Here is a 9,427-nt window from a genome sequence, read left to right on the forward strand (position 1 = left end):
AGTCTTGAGCAATACTTAAACACACACACAGAAGTTAAAGGTGTAGGACGAGTTTTGATTTTTAGATAATAGCCTTTCATGATGAAAAGACAGTCTTGAGCAATACTTAAACACACACACAGAAGTTAAAGGTGTAGGACGAGTTTCGCTTTCCGACGGTAACTAAATAACCAGTAACAGACATGAGACGAACGATCGAATGTCAGCTTAGACGAAAAGTAATTAGAGAACCCCAGCCACGTGAGAAATGATTTAACTCCCCATTTTAGCACGTTAACATACATGTGTGTGCATGAGATTAAAATATCCACTTTGTCAGGGGAGTTTGCTATTTCTCGTTAATATTAAAAATTTCTTATGATATGTTATGTTAACACCACGTGACCATAGCACGTCATAGTTCTTACAAAAAAAAGAGTGAAAAGTGATGTTATATACATATGAAAACTAAGAAACTCTGACTGGAAGTATCGTGCAAAATGCGGTTTGACTGATAACGTAACATACGAGTATTGAACTTTTATTGTGCCATTTGCAAATGACTGCTACTCATCACACACACACACACACATTTCAATTAGTGATTGCGTGTTTCAGTAAATCTCTAGACTCCGAAATCTAACAATGAAGGCGATTTGGAGATTTTCCCCTGTGGGTTGATGTAAATGCAGTTATGTGATGAAAAGGCACGAGTCTCGTTCTCGGTTCCTGTGTGTATATAATATATATATATATATATATATATATGTGTGTGTGTGTGTATATCCTGTTTCGCTAGTCTAAAGCGATGAGAAAATACACCAACAGCCAGTAGCCTCATTATATTCAGTGAACCGTTTTAGCGATAAAGTTTGCTCCCTTTCTCATGCGTATCTTCACCATTACCTAGGAGATACTGTAAATATGATACATATACACTTCTCAGGCCCTAAGATAAAGTGGAAATTTGTAGCGGAGTGTTTCATCTACTATGTATATCCGTGAACTTTAACGATTTTGTTCGCAAGTTGTACTACCTGTGATATCGAGATGAAAGGTTTTTAATAATATATCTGCTGTCTTAGAAAGTTTGTGGAATTCACTAGAGATTAGAACATTTCGAATGGTAATTGCTTGCTAATATTTACTGCGCTTAAAAGAACTTATCTAGAACTATAGAAATGGTGTTTGGAGTGATATAAATATGTGGATAACTTTATTAACTTTTTTGGCTTTTAAAATGTAATTTTTCAAAGGTGTTATGTACACACACATATATATATATATATATGCATTCACGTATCAAGACAATAAACAGTTATTAAGATATGATTAAATGATGATAAAATCATTAGTGATGATACAAGAGTCACCAAGTCTTCCTACGTTTATTTTGTAACTGATATCCTGTTGAAAAGCTGCTTATTACGTATACAGACGATAGCTGTTAATTGCAGTTGATAATATGGACTTTCATGAAGTTTCAAAGCTGCATCTTTTTTAATAAAATTTCAAATGGATTTCAGGTTATTTGAGCTCATAATTTATTTTAATTTTTGGTTAAACAAGCCAGTTTTATTTCCTTATTTTATCGTCTGAGTGGTGGAAGGCTTAATAAATAGAAAAGTCACCAACGTAGCTCCAACTCTCGGATATTTCCATCAGTAAGAGTGGTAGCTTTATACACAAAAGTCATCAAGCTAGGTACAATTTTCGGATATGTCCTTCAGTTTGGTTTGTTTTGAATTTCGTGCAAAGCTACACGAGGGCTATCTGCGATAACCGTCCCTAATTTAGCAGCGATATAGCTAGTAGGATTGATCGTCACATTATAACGCCCCCACGGCAAAAGAGGCGAGCGTCCTAGCCACCTGCCACGCCAGGCCCAAGTGGTAACATTATAATTCTAAGACGAAAAATTCATCAACATAGCTATAACTCAAGGATATTTCAATCATTTTTTTTACGTTTAAAAATGCTTTTAATTTTCAAATTAATACAAAAGTTATAATTTTAAAAATCGAACACAGGAAGATACATAACTTATCCAGAGGTTGAATAATAACCAAACACACATAATGTTCAGATTCTTCTAGAAATTAAATAATTCCTTGTTATAACCCTAACAAAGCTATAAAAATTGGTGATTTAGATATAATTATACACCAAAGACACATTCTAGAAGTGAGGTGGGGATTCCAAGACATTTGATAGAAACTTTGTAACTATCAGACAGTTATAACCCCCAATAAAGTTGTCAGAAACTTTGTAATTATCAGACAGTTATAACCTCCCAATACAGTTGTCAGAAACTTTGTAATTATCAGCAGTTATAACCCCCAATAAAGTTGTCAGAAACTTTGTAACTATCAGACAGTTATAACCCCCGATAAAGTTGTCAGAAACTTTGTAACTATCAGACAGCTATAACCCCAATAAAGTTGTCAGAAACTTTGTAACTATCAGACAGTTATAACCCCAATAAAGTTGTCAGAAACTTTGTAACTATCAGACAGTTATAACCCTCAATAAAATTGTCAGAAACTTTGTAATTATCAGACAGTTATTGCCCTCAAGACAGTTGATAGAAACTTTGTAACTATCAGACAGTTATAACCCCAATAAAGTTGTCAGAAACTTTGTAATTATCAAACAGTTATTGCCCCAAGACAGTTGATAGAAACTTTGTAACTATCAGACAGTTATAACCTCCCAATACAGATGCCAGAAACTTTGTAATTATCAGACAGTTATAACCTCCCAATACAGCTGCCAGAAACTTTGTAATTATTAGACAATTATAATCTCCCAATACAGTTGCCAGAAACTTTGTAATTATCAGACAATTATAACCTCCCAATACAGTAGCCAGAAACTTTGTAACTATCAAACAGTTGCTAGAAACTGTGTAATTATCAGACGGTTATAACCCTTAAGACAATTGCTAGAAACTCTGTAATTATCAGACGGTTATAACCCTCAAGACAGTTGATAGAAACTGTATAACCAGCAGACGGTTATAACTTTCAAGACAGTTGATAGAAACTGCGTAATTATCAGACAGCTATAGCCTCCCAATACAGTTGCTAGAGACTGCGTAATTATCAGACGGTTATAACCCTCAAGACAGTTGATAGAAACTGTGTAATTATCAGACGGTTATAACCCTCAAGACAGTTGCTAGAAACTATGTAAATATCAGACGGTTATAATTCTCAAGACAGTTCCTAACATGGCGAACGACGCACACGCACGTCATCCCGTCACCCCCGCGATGCCAATGAAACAACTGCCACGTGAAGCAAGAGTATATTTTAATTGTATATAAATATAATATGAGTGGTTTGCATACATTCAATGTGTCGTTTTTCTCAACGCAAGTTTTTCCCAGTTTTCCGTGTTTGTTAGATATAGTTCGTAAGCTTGTTAATCTATCAAAGAAGACGTTTTTAGAGCCCACGTCTGTCGTATTAGCATCTAACAATATTTACCAAAGAAAGAAAGATTCACTTTTTAAAATGTGCATGTATCCATAAAAAAAAACACGTCATTCATCTCGATAAAGAACCAACGTTCGAGCATGCACAGTTAAATTCTTAGCGATTTTGAACCGTTTCTCAAACAGTATCTTCTTGAAAGTTAAATAGAAGGTAAACAGATTACTCAACGATCAATGCTTCGCTGTAAAGGCCTAGCAGAACCGCTGTTCCAACTTGGTGAACGAGCCGAACTCCCTCCATTGATAATAATTCTCGTATTTACAAATCTTTTAAACGCCCGGAAAATGCTACACAGTTACATTATTCAGCGGTTGTCTATCCACATGTGTACGTTTCATGTTACTGAATTTAATTTAATGTCTGTTCATAAATAAGAGATTGGTTATTATTATTATTGATTTTTATAATAGTCATTACCAGAATAAAATTTGTTATTAATTTTTATCAGTGAGCAAGAAATTATGGACGAGTCTGTACAAGTAATGCAGTTATAAATAGTGACGTTAATGAGAGACGCTAATTATTAAAGCAATATAAGAGTTCGCATTAAACATGAAAAAGAAGTTAAAAATTCTTCAGAAAACTCGAACGAAGTCTCACACTTAAGCACTTCAACACATAAGAAGAGGGTTTGCTCCCCTATCATCGTATTGAGCACACAGTGTAACATGTCCAATATGATGACTTTACTGTGTTTTATGGATTTTCTTATTATATTATTGTGGTATGCTAGTATCCCCTCAAGACAGTTGATGGTATATATAGCAACTTCCCCTATAATTAAGCCTGATCTTCAACAAGCATGACTCTGAAGCTTGTCGCCTCTGTAGCAAATGCCAATCTAGGTAGTCTCTATATCATTCTCCTTTCGATTGACTGGCGATCCTTTAAAGTGGGCTTGGTAGGTAGGTCTCTAACCCGACATCACGTGAGAAATAGAGCTGTCGCCTGTTGCATAAAGTTGGTCTATTTGTAATTAGCTTAGCTGTAATGTCAGTTTTGAATTTTCTTTTTTTCTTTCTTTTTCATTTGAAGTCTGACTTGGAACTTTTTTCTGATTTAATTACTTAATTAATTAGTTAAATTAATATAAGTTGCTTCTTGCGGAGTTTAAAAACTTTTTTTTGCAATTTACATCCTGCAGATGTCGCTAGACATGTTCCATTTATTTTTAAGCAACAAATAAAGTTTGAGTGTTGGTTCACATAAAATCGATTGCTGTTCTGTTCTTCCTAACACGGTTGCCACATTAACTTTGTATACATCCAATTCCTGAACCTCCTGCTAGATGTAGGAATATCACACCGTTTACCAAGAGTATTAGAGTATCCAATTAGTAAAAGGTAAAAAAAAAAAAAAAAGGTAGATGTAAGAAAAGAAAAAGTCTGAGTTCCGCCCATGGAAGCAGTCACGGTGTCATTAAAGTTAAGATGTTCCTCGTTATACTCACTCCGCTGATATCTCGTTAAAGAGTAGGGACGCTATGTAACCGCTGTTTGTTTGTTGCTTTCCCACACAGCAATATGAGGATGACCATCAAATTTGTTACATCAGATTTCCATAAAAGGCCCTAGAAATGAGAACAAATATCGCTAGTGTTGCATTACTCTGTAATGGATTTTCTATTGTTGATCAGCCATTACGATTTATGCAACACGAATAGTGAGTGATCAACCTTAGAAACAACCGGTAAGGCACGAAAACTGAATTCCCTAAAGTAATTCGAAAATAGCTATAGTTGTTTTATTTATAGCGTTTTATATATATTGGAATTAATATATAGATGTTACGTAACATGAATAGGATATATCTCTTTATCTTGTAAGTGATAAACTCTGATCTAAACTATAGATCACGAAACAAAATTTAAAAATCCCTATGGTAGGAAAGTCACACAATAACCTACACGATCTAAGGTTTTTACCGCTTAGAAACAACGTTTCGTGTAAGACGCCCGTATTCTGTCAAGCAGGTTTGTACAGGCAGGGAGTACCTGAAACCGAAACGTTGTCCAAGAACCGTTTACAGATAAATCCTGTCCGTATACATCTGCTTGAGACGGCTACACTACCTAAGTCTTCATCAAAAGAAGACCTCTCACTCACTCGCCCTCTGGTTGTTGTGGCTTTTGTGCACCGAAACGTAGTACAATAAATATTATAATACATAAGTATTGATAATAAATGGTGAAGATATTAGTAAAGTTATCGGGGAAGTAAAGTTAAACAAACATTGGTGTTACACTGAGATGATTAAATTTAAATGGTTTCACTATTTCAATCACAAAGATCTAGTCAATTAAGGCCCGAAGATATGCACTTCAAACATTAATTTTTTTAATATTTCCCAATATTTAGAATAAAAACAACAACGACAAAATATTGAACATAATTGAAAGTGTCTCATGCATATTAACATCTGGTTCTATACCAAGTAATTTCTATATTTAACTCAAATTAACTTGATTTTAGGCCTACTGGTTCACAATAGTTCGTCGGCTTTCGGCGTTTAAACAGTAACTTTTAAGTCTCTTACCTCTCTTTTTTTTATCATAAGTTACAACTGAATAAGCCTTAAAGTGTTGTGCTTTAAGTCAACCAGTATAACGTAGACTTATGAATCCCAACAAACTATATTCCAATCCTAAACTGCCTTTAATACAGCGCTTGGTTTCTGAGATTCACCCAAATAGATCAGAACAAAGAGATAGAAGGTTGTCATGACATCTGATTCTAATTCAGATATAACAAAATAGCTGAAGTCTTAAAGGCTTTAATACTAAAGACGTGTGCTGTAGCCCTGGTACCAACTTTCAATTTCTAAAACCACTTACTACTGTGTTGTTTTACTGTTGAAAATACGTAACTCCTCATTTACTGGGTTGAGGAAATATCTGGAGTGACTTCATAACGAGAGTTTAATGGGGGTTTATCTCCAGGGGAGGAAGTAATTAGAATTATAGCTATGGCCAAAAGTTTTGCTTCATCGTTGAATTTGAGTAATGAGGGGAGATAAAAAAATTATGAACACCCTTTAGATCTTTTATTTAACTTAATTTAATCAAATATCTATAAAATGCTATCGCAAAAGTCTACTGGAAGCCATTTTGTATTTGAATAACATTCCATTGTTTTTTAAGACTTCTTTATTTCTCATTGAGATGTAGAAGGGTCGAATTATTGCTTAGATTCCTCCATGCAGCCTTTAAACGTTAAACGTAATATTATTCAGCAGGTTTCGTTGGACTTTATGAAGTAACATTAGATATTTCTTGGATGGTACAAAACTTTTAATCATAGCTGTAGCTTCTGCATTTCGTTTCTGTTTTTTAGTCTATTTTTTAAAACAAAATGCAGCATATTTAATTGCATTATATTACAACTTATACCAATTTAATGCTCGAAGGCAATTAAAGTAAGCGTAAATTAATTTTATTAAATTTCTAGTCTACAGAAAAAAAAAACAATTTATTAAAATTGATCCATTTAAAGGCAGGAAGAGAGAATGTTTGCTTACAACACCCTCTAGGAACAATTTATTACAATACAGATCTAATATCTTTTGCCGTGATTGCTGATTCTAAAGTGTCATTGGAACTAATCATTCTTTAATCATACAGGGAAATCACACATACATACAAAATGGGATAAACAAAAGAAACGGACAAGAAAATCCTTTACACATTAGGGATAACAAGTAATAAACTTGTTAAAATTTTTACAAAAACGTTTGCACTTTCTCTTGCTTATTGACTTATGACTCTGGACTTTTGTTCAGTAGTTGCTATTGGTTACGTATTATATTCATTTAATACAGTAAGGATTAAATAATGTGAGGAAATTTATTTGCTTAGTTTCCTTTCTATGCAACATAGGACAACAAACAATTTTGTGTGAAATGTTTAGATTCAGGATTATTATAAATATACCTTCAAAGTGTTACAGTAATATACAATCAAACTAGTAAATCATCCGTAAAATTTCACAGACGACAACAACTACGTCAACATTTTAAGCACCTTGTCTAGAGCGACCATTTACACGTTCTTTTCTATTTTCAAGCAGGTCCGTTTAGCCAATCCTAAGAGCCCTCAAGTTCCCCTTGATCCCCCATTTCTAAAGAAATGAAAATTTTCCAAAATATCAACACAGACGCATATTTTGAAAGAGTCCTTACATGTCCATGCCAATTTCTATGATCAGATCAGTGGATCTGGTCCTGAGAGCTCCCAAATCACAGCGACCTCCACCTGGAAAACCCCTAACCTGAAAATGTTACTTAGAACGGCGACTTCTTAGACTTTAAGATGCCAAATTTCGAGCATATCGATTCACTCAAACTAGACAAACCCCTAAACCCTTTGAGTCCTTCTCAAATCTTGTGAGAGGAACTGATGAAACCTAGATACATATAGATGCTTATTCTTCACTACGTGATTAGTTGGTCAACGCGTGAGCAACTGGTAACTGCAACTGATCAACGCTCATATAAATGGTAAACAAAGGGGACCAAAAGATAAACAGGTTCGAATGCTATGAAAACTATATATCTTTCCCCCCCCCCCTGTTTATTGGAGTCGGGAAGTAGTTTTTATATGATACACGTGTTAATACAAGAGCGAATGCTTTGTGTATTGCTCATACGACAATTCAAAATCCAACACAACAGACACATGCCCTTTGTTGTATAACTATCAACGTTGTGTTTATCGTCTTCATAAAGCCATTCGTTTTATCTGTCAGAAAAGCATGTGAGTTTCACTCAAGAAGATACGTAAGGGGAATATAACACGATACCCCCCGCGCTGGATATTGACTGCTTTCTACGGAACCATAGGAACACACATTGCTTAAGGAAAGTGTATAGTGTATGGCTGAGGAAATTGTGACTTATTTCTCTAGTCCTCCACACAACGTTAGTTTTATTGTTGTAACTGCACAGGGGTTTTTTCGTATCGTAACGGTTTATGTCCCAAGGCTATATTTCTGTATATCAAAAAAGTTTAGAGAAATTCTATTTCTCTAAAGAGTTCTATTCCATCTATCTACTTATACATGCATAGGCTTGTATGTGGTAATATTAAATTAACTAGCTGGAGTACCCATCCGCTGGACGGAAGTTACGTTAATTCATGATTAATGAAAGGTTATCTTAGAACGTGAAAAGTTTCTTCCCTTATATGTAATTGTAAAAAAAAAAAAAACAAACCGCCCATAAAAACTGTAAAACACAAAATGTGAAACCGCAACTTTGCAATGTATCCCCCCACGGACCCAATGAACCTCCATACGATATTTGGTGAATATTTATCCACACCCTGCGAAGTAGTTACATGTACAGACAACAGACAGCACTTTATATAGATCTACACAATAACTAACCTGATTTACATATGATATCTTGCTTTTTAACCACCTGATTTGCATATAATATATTGCTGCTTAACCACCTCATTTACTTATGATATCCTGCTGCTTAATCACATGATTTGCATATGATATCTTGCTGCTTAACCACCTGATTTGCATATAATATCTTGCTGCATAACTACTTGATTTATATACGATCTCTTTCTGTTTAACCCCCTGATTTGTATATAATATCTTGCTGCTTAACCACCTGATTTGCTTATAATATCTTGCTGCTTAATCACATGATTTGCTTATGAGATCTTGCTGCTTAACCACCTGGTTTGCTTAGAATATCTTGCAGCTTAACCACCTGATTTGCATATAATATCTTGTTGCTTAACCACCTGATTTGCATATAATATCTTGCTGCTTAATCACATGATTTGCTTATGAGATCTTGCTGCTTAACCACCTGATTTGCATATAATATCTTGTTGCCTAACCACCTGATTTGCATATAATATCTTGCTGCTTAATCACAAGATTTGCTTATGAGATCTTGCTGCTTAACCACCTGGTTTGCTTATAAAATCTTGC

The sequence above is a fragment of the Limulus polyphemus genome, unplaced genomic scaffold, assembly GCF_000517525.1.
Source record: "Limulus polyphemus unplaced genomic scaffold, Limulus_polyphemus-2.1.2 Scaffold1652, whole genome shotgun sequence".
NCBI classification, from domain to species: domain Eukaryota; kingdom Metazoa; phylum Arthropoda; class Merostomata; order Xiphosura; family Limulidae; genus Limulus; species Limulus polyphemus.